This window comes from Rhineura floridana, chromosome 13, assembly GCF_030035675.1.
Source record: "Rhineura floridana isolate rRhiFlo1 chromosome 13, rRhiFlo1.hap2, whole genome shotgun sequence".
Taxonomy (NCBI): Eukaryota; Metazoa; Chordata; class Lepidosauria; order Squamata; family Rhineuridae; genus Rhineura; species Rhineura floridana.
Window position 1 is genome coordinate 35,768,788 of NC_084492.1, and position 12,826 is coordinate 35,781,613.

Below are 12,826 nucleotides of genomic sequence, written 5' to 3' on the forward strand. Positions count from 1 at the left end.
TAGATCCCGACTTATGGGTGACCCTATGAACAGGGTTTTCATGGTAAGCTGTATTCAGAGGGGGTTTACCATTGCCTCCCTCTGAGGCTGAGAGGCAGTGACTGGCCCCAGGTCACCCAGTGAGCTTCATGGCTGTGTGGGGATTCGAACCGTGGTCTCCCAGGTCGTAGTCCAGCACCTTAACCACTACACCACACTGACTCTTGACTTCTTCATTATGTTTGCACAATAAGAGCCCTGCTAAATCAGAGACTCAAGGCCCATTTCATCCAGCCTCCTGTTTCCCACAGTGACCAACAAGATGGCCCAAGGGGAAACCCACAAGCAGGACACGGGTGCAAGAGCCCTCTCCCACTATTAAACCGGCACTCCCTCCAGCAACAACTACTATCCCAGCAGCCTCAGCAGTTTCATGTCTTCCGGTGCCACTGGAGTAACCCAAGAAGCCAAAACAAACAAACCCAAGAGGCAAACCACAAAGGATGCTGAAGAAAGCAGCATTGGTTGTTTGCAAACACACTTCAGTATTATTTATTTATTTATATCTCGCCCTTCCTCCTAGATGGAGCCCAGGGTGGCAAACGAAAACACTCTACAATATCTTAAAAACAAAAGACTTTAAAACATATTAGAACATCTTTTAAAAAACATATTAAAACAAACATCTTTAAAAACATCTTTAAAAAAAAAAGCTTTAGAAAAATAAAAGTAATTCCAACACAGATGCAGACTGGGATAAGGTCTCTACTTAAAAGGCTTGTTGAAAGAGGAAGATCTTCAGCAGGAAGACTAACACTTTTTACTAATGTCTTTGGGGAGATGAAAAAGGTCTTGGACCAGGTGGGAAAAGCCCCTTTCTATGGGCAGGAAAACAGATAGCGGATACAGGCTTTTCCAGGTGTGGATGGATACACTAGGGCAGCGATGGGCACCTCCAGATATTGTTGGACTCCAACTCCCATCAGCCTCAGCCATCATGGCCAATAGATATGGTGGGAGTTGCATTCCAACAACATCTAAGGGACCACAGGACCCCCATCTCTTCTCTAGAGCTTATAGAGGAGAGAAGAAAATAAAAACATGGGCTCCTTATATCGTAACAACCAATGGAGGTTGGTCCATTAATCTCAGCCAGCCTCCTTACTGACATCCAGTCCAGGGGCTGGCGCTGCCTGTCAGTTTCCTCTTCCTTCACCTCAGTTTTGCCCGTGTAGAACTCAGTTAGCAGGGGGCAAAACTAGAATGAGTTGGCTCTGCCTCCGATTGGCTCTGGCTCAGCCTACTCTCTCTGCCTTCCACCTCACCAGTCCCAGTGGGTGCCAGCCACCACTGAGTCCAGGCATCACCTTACATTTTATTAATTCCATTTGATGTCCGCAGACATTTAGAAAACTAGTCAGAATGTGAATCAACATTAAAGTGTGGTAAAGTGGTTATAGTGTCTAGAACTAGGGCCTGGGAGACCAGGGCTCAAATTCTCAGTCAGCCACAATGCGCACTGAGTGATCTTAGGCCAGTCATGGTCTCTCTCAGCATAACCTACTTCACAGGGTTGTTGTGAGGATAATATAGAGTGAAAGGGGGAGGAAAACCATGTGCTCCACCTTGAGGTTCTTAGAGGAAGGGAAGGCTATAAATGTTATAACTAAATAACTAAAATATATCTAACAGAGAGGTCAGGGGGCGGAGACTTTAAGGTCAGGGGAGGAGCTTCAGCCTCCCTCTTTAGTGTTTCCAAAAGCCGGCATGGTCTGCCTGGTTGTTTTATATATAATTCCATTATTCAACGGTCAGAGTTGACCTATCTCTCCACAAACACACGGTGCCTTGATTTCAGCATCCTGTGAGACCCGCTGCAACGCAACAGGGGGAAACCATGTCAAAGCTAGGTTTCCTGCAGGACAGCCTCCAAAATGGAAACTCCTGGTGCTGACAGACAGCCTTGCTTGAGTGATAAGCCGAGACTGGGCTGCAAGCCAAGATGAGGGGGGTTGTAACTTCTTAGTTATAAACAGTAGAAAGCATCACCTACGTGGGTATAGTAAGGAGTTAGGGTACGTCTACATGACAAACATAAAACCATTTCTTTTCTTTAAAAAATATATTTTATTGATTTTCAAATCAGAAACAAGAAATGCATAAACAACAGCAAGAAAAAAAATCATATTGCAACAAATACAGGTAAGTAAGTAAAGAAAAAAAAATGTAAAGAGCCCCCCCCCCATTACCCCAGGAACAGGTATCTAAGAATAAAGCATAAAAGCAATCTCAGATTGTGATATACAATAAAGTTATATAACAAGTTTTGTTGTACAAATAGTTGTACAAATCAACAAGTCTCTCAACATTCTTTCACAAGTGTGCATGTGTAAACATAGCTTGTACCCGTGTTCAGTCAGTGTAATGGTTGAGCAAGCCTTGTATTGTCTAACTTTCACCTTGTTTCCTCTCTATGCTTCTATTTGTGTCTTTCTCAAACTCTCCTCTTCTCAGTCTTCCTCTCATTCACTGTCTCTTTAAAAAAAACTTAAACAAGAGAAAATTGTGATGGTGATGCCACACCGATAAGTGTGGGGCAGGTAAAGACATGACTCCCTGCCAAAAATGGGGGTTTGCAGAAGGCACCTGCAACCCCCTGTGCCTTTGCCTGTGTGGTTTGATTTCTCTTCTCCCCCCTGTCCCCCATTCCATGCCTTACAATTGCTTCTACATTCTGGATATGTGTGAGAGAGAAAACACACAGAGGGAGATAGCAACGACAGAGAGTGTGCCAGACTTGATAAAATAGCAAAATGCTCTAACTATGTACAGTTCTGCATTTTAAGCTCACTTAAATCATAATGCCATCATAACGACAGGAACAAAATGGTGCTTGTTTCTGGTCTCATAACACTAAACACATTTACTAAGGGCTTATCCACATGGTGGCATAACGTTGTGCTAAAGACACTGTTTTTACTTCCATTTTCTGTTTCCTCCGTCCACAGTAAGCGCTCAATGTCAGCTACAAACACAGTGATTTCTGTCCATACTGAGGGGAAGGATCAATCACGCCGTTTCCGAATGACCAAGCCCTCTAATTTAATATTTCCACTCCCTCTAGTTACTTGACAACCAAGCATGTTCACTTTGTTCTACCAGCAGGTTACATTAAAAAAAACACAACCTGGAAGCGAAATCATTTGCATTTTCACAGGTACGATACAGCTGAAATATAAATCTTTGTCTGAGCAATGTTATGCTTTTGCACACAAGTTAGGGGGAAAAGAAAAATAAGGCACCATTTGCAGCAACATAAAAAAGGCCAGCAGAATGGCGGAGAGCAGCTGGAAGTTGCTTGTCAGCCTACAGGAAATAAAATGAGCAGAGGATGAGGGAGTGGGCGTGGAAAGGGGAACGATTGACAAACTCACCTAAAATGCATCAGAGCACAGCATCTGTAAGCATTAGAGATATGGAGTGAAGGTGGTTTTTCCTTCCCTTTTTGTATTATCAGAGGATTGGGTTAGTATGGATTTACAGAGGGAAGAACTGTGTGATAGCTTCTGTTTGCCAGTAATGTTATGTGAACTATGCAAATTTAAAGGAGATGTGAGTAGCATCAAACACACACTAAACCACCATGTAGATGAGCCCTTAGGCTGCAATCCAATACATGTCTACTCAGAAGTAAGCTCCACTGGGTTCAATGGGACTTACTCCCAGGTAAGTGTGTACAGGATTGCAACCTTAGTCATGAGCATCATTTTGTTGTGGGAAAGGGGAAAATTAAACTAAAAATAGTAAAATTCGGATCTGTAACAATGTGCATGCCCTTCCAGCTGCTCATGACTATAAAATATTCTTGAAATAAAGGATGCTACTGACCGGTATCAGTCCCAGTGGGTTCTGGCATGCCCACACTGTCCCAGGTAGTGACACTGGACCAGGTTGTGACTTTGCTCCTTCCCAACTTGCCTACTATTCTAGGCGGTCATTGGGGCTGTCGGACCCTGGATTTCATCCCTGAGGTCCAGCCCTAGGTGCACCAATTGCCTCCACCCCCTCAGTGTGCTCTTTCAGGCAACCTGTTTATTGAGCATTCATCCTGATTTGTTTTCAGGGAGATGAGATGGCATTGGCTATTTAATGAGCATTCATTCTGCTTTGTTTGTGGGAAGGCTAGACAACACTGCATCTACAGAAGTGTTATTCCACACTTTCCAGTGCCTGTTGCTCTCCTTGTTAGAAAAAGTTGGATCTTTGGGGGTAGTGGGTTGATTGCATAAGCGCTCCAAAACAGCTTTAATTGCAGCACCTGAATTTGCTGGTATGTGATCGAATCCCACCCAGAAACAGTGACAGTCTGGAAGCATGCTATGTCTGGTCTTTATTGAGCGTTCATCCTGATATGCTTACAGACTATTTCTATATCTTCTCATTAAGCATTTGTTCATCCCACAATTTCCATATATTTCCCTGTCATTTTCCTAACTGCAAAAAGGTCATTTAAAAAAGATACATTGATTTGTTGCACTAGGGTGACAAATCCACTTTAAATGTGCAAACCTACATTTCTGGTATGTGATTGAATCCTTTCTGCAAAATACTGGAAGCACCCAAGATCTCCTGCCTGAGGTAGATGCCTTCTTGCGCTTAATGGTAGGGCCATCCCTGTGATGCTGAAGCACTAATGTCTTTCCAGAAGAACCCACTTAGAAGCCGACACAAACGTTCGAGGCAGTAACCAACCATTCTTCATCTGCAGTTGGACTGGCCAACCAGGTTCTTCAGAAACCTCACCCTACTGCGAAATGTTGGATGTGGCAGCTTGCCTGTGAGGAAAAGGATTCAGAGGAAATGTTTCACACTGCCTCACTGTCACTCAGTGGCATGGTGTTTTCCCGTGGATCTCCAAGAGATGAAGGGGAAAACAAATAGGTAATTCTGTCCAAAAATGAATCATGCAGTGACCAGAGATGATGACACACAGCACTGTGGCAGTAAACCATGTGATTTACTATTTTTTTCCTAATGTGGGTTGAGCTAACAGCAAAATAAGGAATCGGGAAGAGTGGAAGGGAAGGTCTCTTCACAAGGTCAGGCCTAGAAAAAGTCTACACAAAGGTAAATTCTTTAAGCCTTTGGTGGGGATACTAAAAAAACAGTGAGGCTGTAAGGCTTAAATCAATTTGATTAACCAGTTAACATGCTTTGATGAATTAAAAGGGTGTCTGCAATTAAAGTAGGTAGCAGTTGCTTTGGTTTTTCAAATATAAATTATCTTAATGTTAGCACTTTCAAATCTGCAGTTGTTTGCACACAGCAGAGGGAATGCCTCTTCTAAGTTGGTGCCATGATTTTGCCCTGGAGCACTTTTGGAGGAAGGGCAACACCTCAATATTTTAAATAAATAAATGTGGGCATCATCTAAAAACAAAGAATGCTCATTTTCTTCAGCACCATTGATTTAATCACATGGAACTTTGTGCAGATTAAATTCATTGATTAATAAAAAAGCTAAGAACAGCCCTCCTGGATCAGACCAACTGCCCATCTAGACCAATATTCTGTTTTCACAGTGGCCAACCAGATGTCAACAGGATATCTGCAAGCAGGGCACTCTCCTCGCCTGTGTTTCTCAGCAACATTCAGAAGCATCCCTCTGATACTGGAGATAGTATATACAGTAGCCATCACATATAGCAGCCACTGATAGCTTTATCCTCCATGATTTTGTTTAAACCCATTGTAAAGTCCAAGTTGGTAGCCATCACAACCTCTTGTAGTAGTGAATTTCATAGTTTAACTGTTATTTATTTGTATTTTTTATTTAACAAAATTTATGTACCTCTTGTTTGTAAACAACAACCACCTTCAAAGTGGTTTCAAGGGTACCCTAGGGACCACCTCAGCCCTTATATTCCAGCTCGATCACTGGGATCATCTGCAGGAGCAGCGCTGGTTATCCCCCAAGTTGGCAAGACTCATTTAACACTGACACAAAATCAATCCTTCAGTGTTATCGAGCCGGTTCTCTGGAATGCTCTGCCAACAGACATTCAGCAGGTGCCTTCTGTTTAACCTGTTTTAACCTTTAAGTGCCTGCTGAAAACCTTTCTGTTCATCAGGCTGATGCAGATGTCTCTTTGCATTAGTTGGCCGTGGTTTTTATTGTATTGTAATGGTTTTCAATTATACAGGTTTGATTTGTTGTAAATTGCATTGACGTTTTTGACATGCAATAATGGCATGCAAATATGTTTATAAATAAATAAATAAAACAGTTTAAAACAAGTAATTAACATTTTAAAAACAAAACAGCAACAGACTAAAAAGATTCAAATACTTCAACATCTATGTGTCTGGATAGGCTTGCCTCAACAAAAAGTTTTTAAGCAGGTGCCAAAAGGAATACCACAAAGGCACTTGCCTGAAGTGAACTCTGCGTGGTGCAAAGAAGTCTTTCGGTCATCCTGAATCTGCCCCATTTCAGCTTCATTGAACAGCCGCAGGTTCTAGCATTATGATGGATAAAGATTTCTACCCACTTTTTCTGCACCATGCATTCTTTTATATACAGTACCTGTATAGGGATGGAATGCCCAATGAACGGCTTTCAAGTCGATCCTGACTCATGGCGACCCTATGAAAAGGGTTTTCATGGCAAGCGGTATTCAAAGAGGGTTTACCATTGCCTCCCTCTGAGGCTGAGAGGCAGGGACTGGCCCAAGGTCACCCAGTCAGCTTCATGGCTGTGTGGGGATTCGAACCCTGGTCTCCCAGGTCGTAGTCCAACACCTTAACCACTACACCACACTGGCTCTCATAGGGATGGAAAGACCTGCACATTTCTGTTCTCTCAGTTTCTCATTTTTCAAATCTTAAATTCAGTTTTCCATGTTTTTGCAGCAATTTGCATTTTTTTTAAAAAAAATCCTCATTAAAATTCTCCAGTCCCGGCTTAATATAAGTGTATATTTCTCTTAATAAACACATTTTGTAGGCAGTTTTGACTAATGCAGACATTCTCATCAGATGATGCATTTTTGTAAGCTATTTTCACCCATATATTCCATAAAGTATGCGTTTTTGTAAACATTGTTTGGTTGCCAAGCTGCATTGCAAAATTCAGATTTTGGAGAATGCGTTTCAGTTTTCATATTGTTTCAGAACGTGTGAGCTTGATATATTTGGTTTGAAATGTGAACTGAACCGAATTTATTGCCCATCCCTAAACCTCTGTCATGTCTCCCCCCTTACTCACTATTTTTTCACAGCCACATTTTTCCAAACTCAAAAGCCTCAAATGTTGCAACCTCATAGCGCAGTTCTTCCAGCCCATTGATCACTCAGGTTGCCCTTCTAGGATTAAATGTAATGCAATTAGTCTGCAACCCTCTACATGCTTACCTGGAGTAAATCCCATTGAACTAAGTGTAAACTACTTGTTCAGTCAACACACATGTTATGTGTTATTTGCACAAATGAATATGCATTTTTATGCATACTTTACCCCAGCATATGTATTTTTGTACACATTACTTGGCTGGATAACTGCACTGCAAAATTGGGGGAAGTGTGAATTTTGAAAGATGGCTGTGCCTTGATTTGTGTATTGTTTTGGAAAGTGAAAATTAAGTGCAAATGTGTACCAAATTGAATTTCCTCCCCATCCCTGGAGGGTGACTGGCCCAAGGTTAGCCAGTTTGTTTCACACACCATCAATTCTATTATCCAACTGGTTGCAAACAAATTCTTCTGAATCTGAATCTAAGGATGCTGACAAATTTTGCCAGACAGGCCACATAATGGCTTAAAACCCAGACAGCAACCACAAAGCAAGGATGCTTCAACGACCATAGTGGGCTGGCGCTTCCTTCACACGGAAGCCAGATGAGGCAACTTCACAAATCACAGCTTTTCCTCCAGCCTGGACTTCCTCCTTCCCACCCTTCCCCAATGCGATGGTTCAGCATTTTATTCCCGTCACATAAATCATTGTTCAGTGTGTGAGAGAGCTGCAAAGCCCAAACCACAACCATCCACCAGCCATAATGTTGGAGAAAGTCCAGAAGGGGATAAAATGTAGAGTAAAAGGCCTGATTAAGGAGGATGTGGGCAAAAGATGACTGGAGCAAAGTTGCCTTATGCCAGCGCTTGCTTGTTTTCTTGCTTGCTAAGAATAAGTGGTGAATTAATTCCATGCGAGCTAAACCTCAGCTACTTCCTGCTTCTTATCACCTCTTCTAGGATCAGAGTTGAAAGATCTCTCAACAATCATGTTGGCCAACCACTGCAATGGTAGGGTTCCTTAGAGCAGGGATGGAAAACCTGTGGCCCTCCAGATGTTGTTGGACTCCAACTCCCATTACCCCCAACCAGCATGGCTAACAGTCAAGGGTGATGGAAGTTGTAGTCCAACAACAACTGGAAAGTCACAGTTTCCCAGTTCTGCTCTAGTTCTTCTGAAAAATGTGCCGCTATCTTCTTTGACTTGACCATACCCTCAGAAGGAGATGTCCAGCTGTATATGCAGTCATAAATTACATCTTATAAGCGAAGCTTGCTTATACTTAGCTTTTGAATTCTGTCCTATGTTTGTATAACTCTAAGGATCTCCTCCTTTGAATTACCTCTAGGGCATGTGCATTCTCTAGATCGGGGTGGAGAACCTGTGGCTTTCCAGATGTTGTTGGATCCAACTCATGTTAGCCCCAGCCAGCATGGCCAATAGCCAGCAGTGGTGGGAGGTGTAGACCAACAGTAGATGGAGGATCACAGTTTCCATCTCTGCCCTAGATAATCTCCAGCAGATGCTCATCTTCAAATGCCCCTTCCATAATTTTTATACATAGACCTGAGTGGCTCCATAACTGTATAACAGACCTAAACTGCTTATAAACCAGTTTAACTGTCACAGCCTCCTTTAAAATAGCCAGAGCATTGTGGCATTTGTCACAGTTCTGATGTATCTCTATTAAAGGTTCACAGATGCTGGAACTACAGTTCCCAGGGTTCCAGAGGCAGGAGGGCTCCCTCTGTGTGTGGACGGCCTCTGGGTGTTGTTTCCAGAGCATCTCCTGCTTTGTGGGCACTGGTGGTGTTTCCAGGGATGCTGGGGGGACGGGTGTCATTTTTGTACCATTGTTATATTTTCTACTTGTGTGTTTTCCTCCTCCCAGACTGAGCACACATTGTATATGGTGGCCATTCCACCTGGATAGCGGAAGAGTTAGCTCCAGTCCTGGCTTAAGTATGGCATTGCTCTGACAAGTCTCTTCATTGCTAGGCTGCATCAACCAAATAGCTTCACAGAGTGGATTCTGAGGAAAGATTTGAAGAGGGGGGAATGGATATGGCGATGTTTCAGGCACAAGGAGCACTGGAAAAGCAATGAATGAAAGGCAGAGTCACCAGTCCCTAATTATTATCCTTCTGCAGCAGTAGTCAACATGGTGCCCTCCTGCTATAGTTGGACTCCAGTTCTCATCATCTCTGACAATTAGCCATGTTAGCTAGGATTTATGGGAATTGGAGTCCAACAACATTGACTAGTACTGTACTATATTGCTCATACAAGCAACACCTCCAGCCAATAGGTGGTGATGCTCTATATTATAACAGTCACGAGAGTGGCTGTATACTACAGCCAGCATGGATTTTTCACATTCACAAATTTTATTTTATTTTTTTATTTGAATTATATCCCGCCCTTCCTCCCCGCAGGATCCCAGGGCGGCATAAATAGATAAATAATAAGATGCATCTTAAAAGGCAACAAGATCAGGTTGCTCTTTATCCCTTTATAGAGGACTCTAAAAATCTCTTGATATTAGAACTCAGGGTCATTCAGTGAAGCTGAATGTTGGAAGAGTGAGGACAAACAAAAGAAAGTACTTCTTCTCACAGTACATAGCTAAACTGCAAAGTCTGCTCCCGCAAGATATAGTGGTGGCCACCAATTTGGATGGCTTTAGAAGAGAATTAGATAAATTCATGGAGGATAAAGCTATCAACAGCTACCAGCCACGATGGCTATGGTTTGCCTCCAGTGTCAGAAGCAGTACGCTTCAGTTGAAGGGGATCATAAATGGGGAGAGCATTGTTGCAGTCCTGTCTAGCTTCTGGGCTTCCCAGAAGCATCTGACTGTCCACTTCCTGATCAGGATTCTGGACTAGATAGGCCACTGCCCAGATCCAGCAGTGCTCTTCCTATGTTCTTAGCATGTAATAAGGTTGCCTTGCTTTCAGTCTGTGTGTATGAATCTGTCGAAGAGAAAGCAGCCAGAAGGCTTCATTGGCTTCAGGAGAACGAGAGAAAGTGGTTACCCTCTTAAAAGAACAAAAGTTCAGCCTTGTTTATTTTCATTTTTTACACGATTGGAAAGTGCTCCTCTATGCTATGCTTTACCGGACTGAATTGCTGGGCCTTTGTTAACAGAAAAAAAAGGAGAGAGAGGAAATGGAGTTTTGGCAAAAGAAAGGCCAAGCCATTTAAAAAAATGGTTGTAATTGTTGTGGAGACAGAAAGAAAAACAAACTGTACTTAAGTACATTGTAAGAAAATGTCAGCGATTTGAGGGAACGGTCATTAGCATACGAAATCACTTATCTCCCAGGAATAAGTGAGCTGGAGGGAGACCAACCCATGTAATTTTCTGCATTTTTCCCTTTCAGGGTTTCTTGGAATGTCAAAACTACTATTTCTCTTTTGAGGAGATGTACTTTTTTAAAAGGGCAAAAAGAAAATTTAAGCGTAGAACAGCATGCAAGCATTTGTGTCCCTAGAAGTAGGTGTGCTCTCAAAAAACGAACATTACAATAAGACCTGAAACAGGCCAGTATTACTGGGCCCACACAGATGAAAGAGCCATCAAACCTAGTGCTCTGTCTTTGACAGTGGATAGCAGCCAACTGCCATAGGGGAGCTCCCAAGCAAGGCATGATGGGAGCTAGCCATTCTGCGTTGTTTGTCTACAGCATCTGGTAATCTGAACTTGGAAGTTTCATGCCTCTCTTGCTAAACTATTTCCTCTTTTGAAAAGATTTTGGCTCAGTGCAAATGTTCCAGCCATATCGGGTCAGCCCCCATTTTCTGATCCCTGACACTGTGAGAATCTGGGTCCCTGATTTTTTTTCCTTTCAGTGGGTGCCTTGATAAAATTCAATTGAAGGGAGTTGCTACCATTGTTGTTCTTCAGGATTCATCTCCCGAGGGCAGCTTTTGCCAAACTGGTGCCTTGCGGCTATGCTGGCTGAGGCTGATGGGACCTGTAGTCCAAAATGGAAGGTCTCCCAGTCAACTGTCAAACACTTACCATTCAAACAGAGGTAAGTGCCTACAGTAAACTGTATTCAGGGGCAGTGAGGGCAGCAAACAACCAATATTTTGCTGCCACTATTAAACCATCAATCTGCTGCTCAGCGGAGCTTTTCACATTTGTTCGGGGGCTATTGCATGCTGGCCCCAAGGGCATGGTAGAACCCTCTGAGGCCCGCTGTAACGAATTTGCTAGGCACTTCCAGGATAAAATCTTAGGTATCCTCCAGGACTTAGACTCCAGTGTTATAGCAGGTGAATCAAGTGAGGTATCCAAAGTACAGTCTTGTTCTGGTTTCTTGGATGAGTTTCAGTTGGTACAGCTTGAGGACATTGACAAGGTGCTTGGACAGGTTCGTGCAACCACTTCTGTACTGGATCCTTGCCCTTCCTGGCTAATAAAAACTAGCAGGACTGGAACAGCCGGCTGGGCCAGGGAAGTGATTAATGCCTCTTTGCAAGAGGGAGTGGTCCCGAGCCTCCTGAAAGAGGTGGTGGTGGGACCACTCCTGAAGAAATCTTCCCTGGACCTGTAAAATCTTAATAACTATGGGCCGGTGGCAAATGTTCCATTCCTGGGCAAGGTCTTGGAACGAGTGGTTGCAGGCCAGCTTCAGACACTCTTGGATGAGACCTATTATCTGGATCCATTTCAGTTGGGTTTCAGGCTTGGTTTTGGCACGGAAACAGCCTTGGTCACCCTGTATGATGACCTTTGTCAGGAGAAAGACAGGGGAAGTATGACTCTGTTGATTCTCCTTGATCTCTCAGCGGCTTTCAATACCATCAAACATGGTATCTTTCTGGGACGACTGGCTGAGTTGGGAGTGGGAGGTACTGCATGGCAGTGGTTCTGCTCCTACGTGGTGGGTCAATTCCAGAAGGTGGTGCTCGGGGAACACTGCTCGGCCCCGTGGATTCTCCAGCATGGGGTTCCACAGGGGTCAATTCTGTCCCCCATGCTGTTCAACATCTACATGAAACCATTGGGTGCGGTCATCCAGAGTTTTGGAGTGTGTTGCCATCAGTACACTGATGACACACAGCTCTACTTCTCCTTTTCATCTTCTTCAGGTGAGGCTGTCAATGTGCTGAACCGGTGCCTGGCTCCAACAATGGACTGGATGAGGACTAATAAACTGAGGCTTAATCCAGACAAGACTGAGATGCTGTTAGTGGGTGGTTCTTCTGACCAGATGGTGGATGTCCAACCTGTTCTAGATGGGGTTGCACTCCCTCTGATGGAGCAGGTTTGTAGTTTGGGGGTTGTCCTAGAACCATCTTTGTCACTTGAGGCTCAGGTAGCCTCGGTGGCACAGAGTGCCTTCTATCAACTTCGGTTGGTGCCCCAGCTATGCCCCTATCTGGACAGGGATAGCCTAACCAGTGCTGAATAAAGGGGAACTAATACTTCACGCAATTTGGAAACTATACTTCTGTTAACGTAGCCTAATATAGCATCTGCCTTTTTTGCAGCTACACCACACTGTTGGCTCATATTCAGCTTGTGATCAACGACAATTC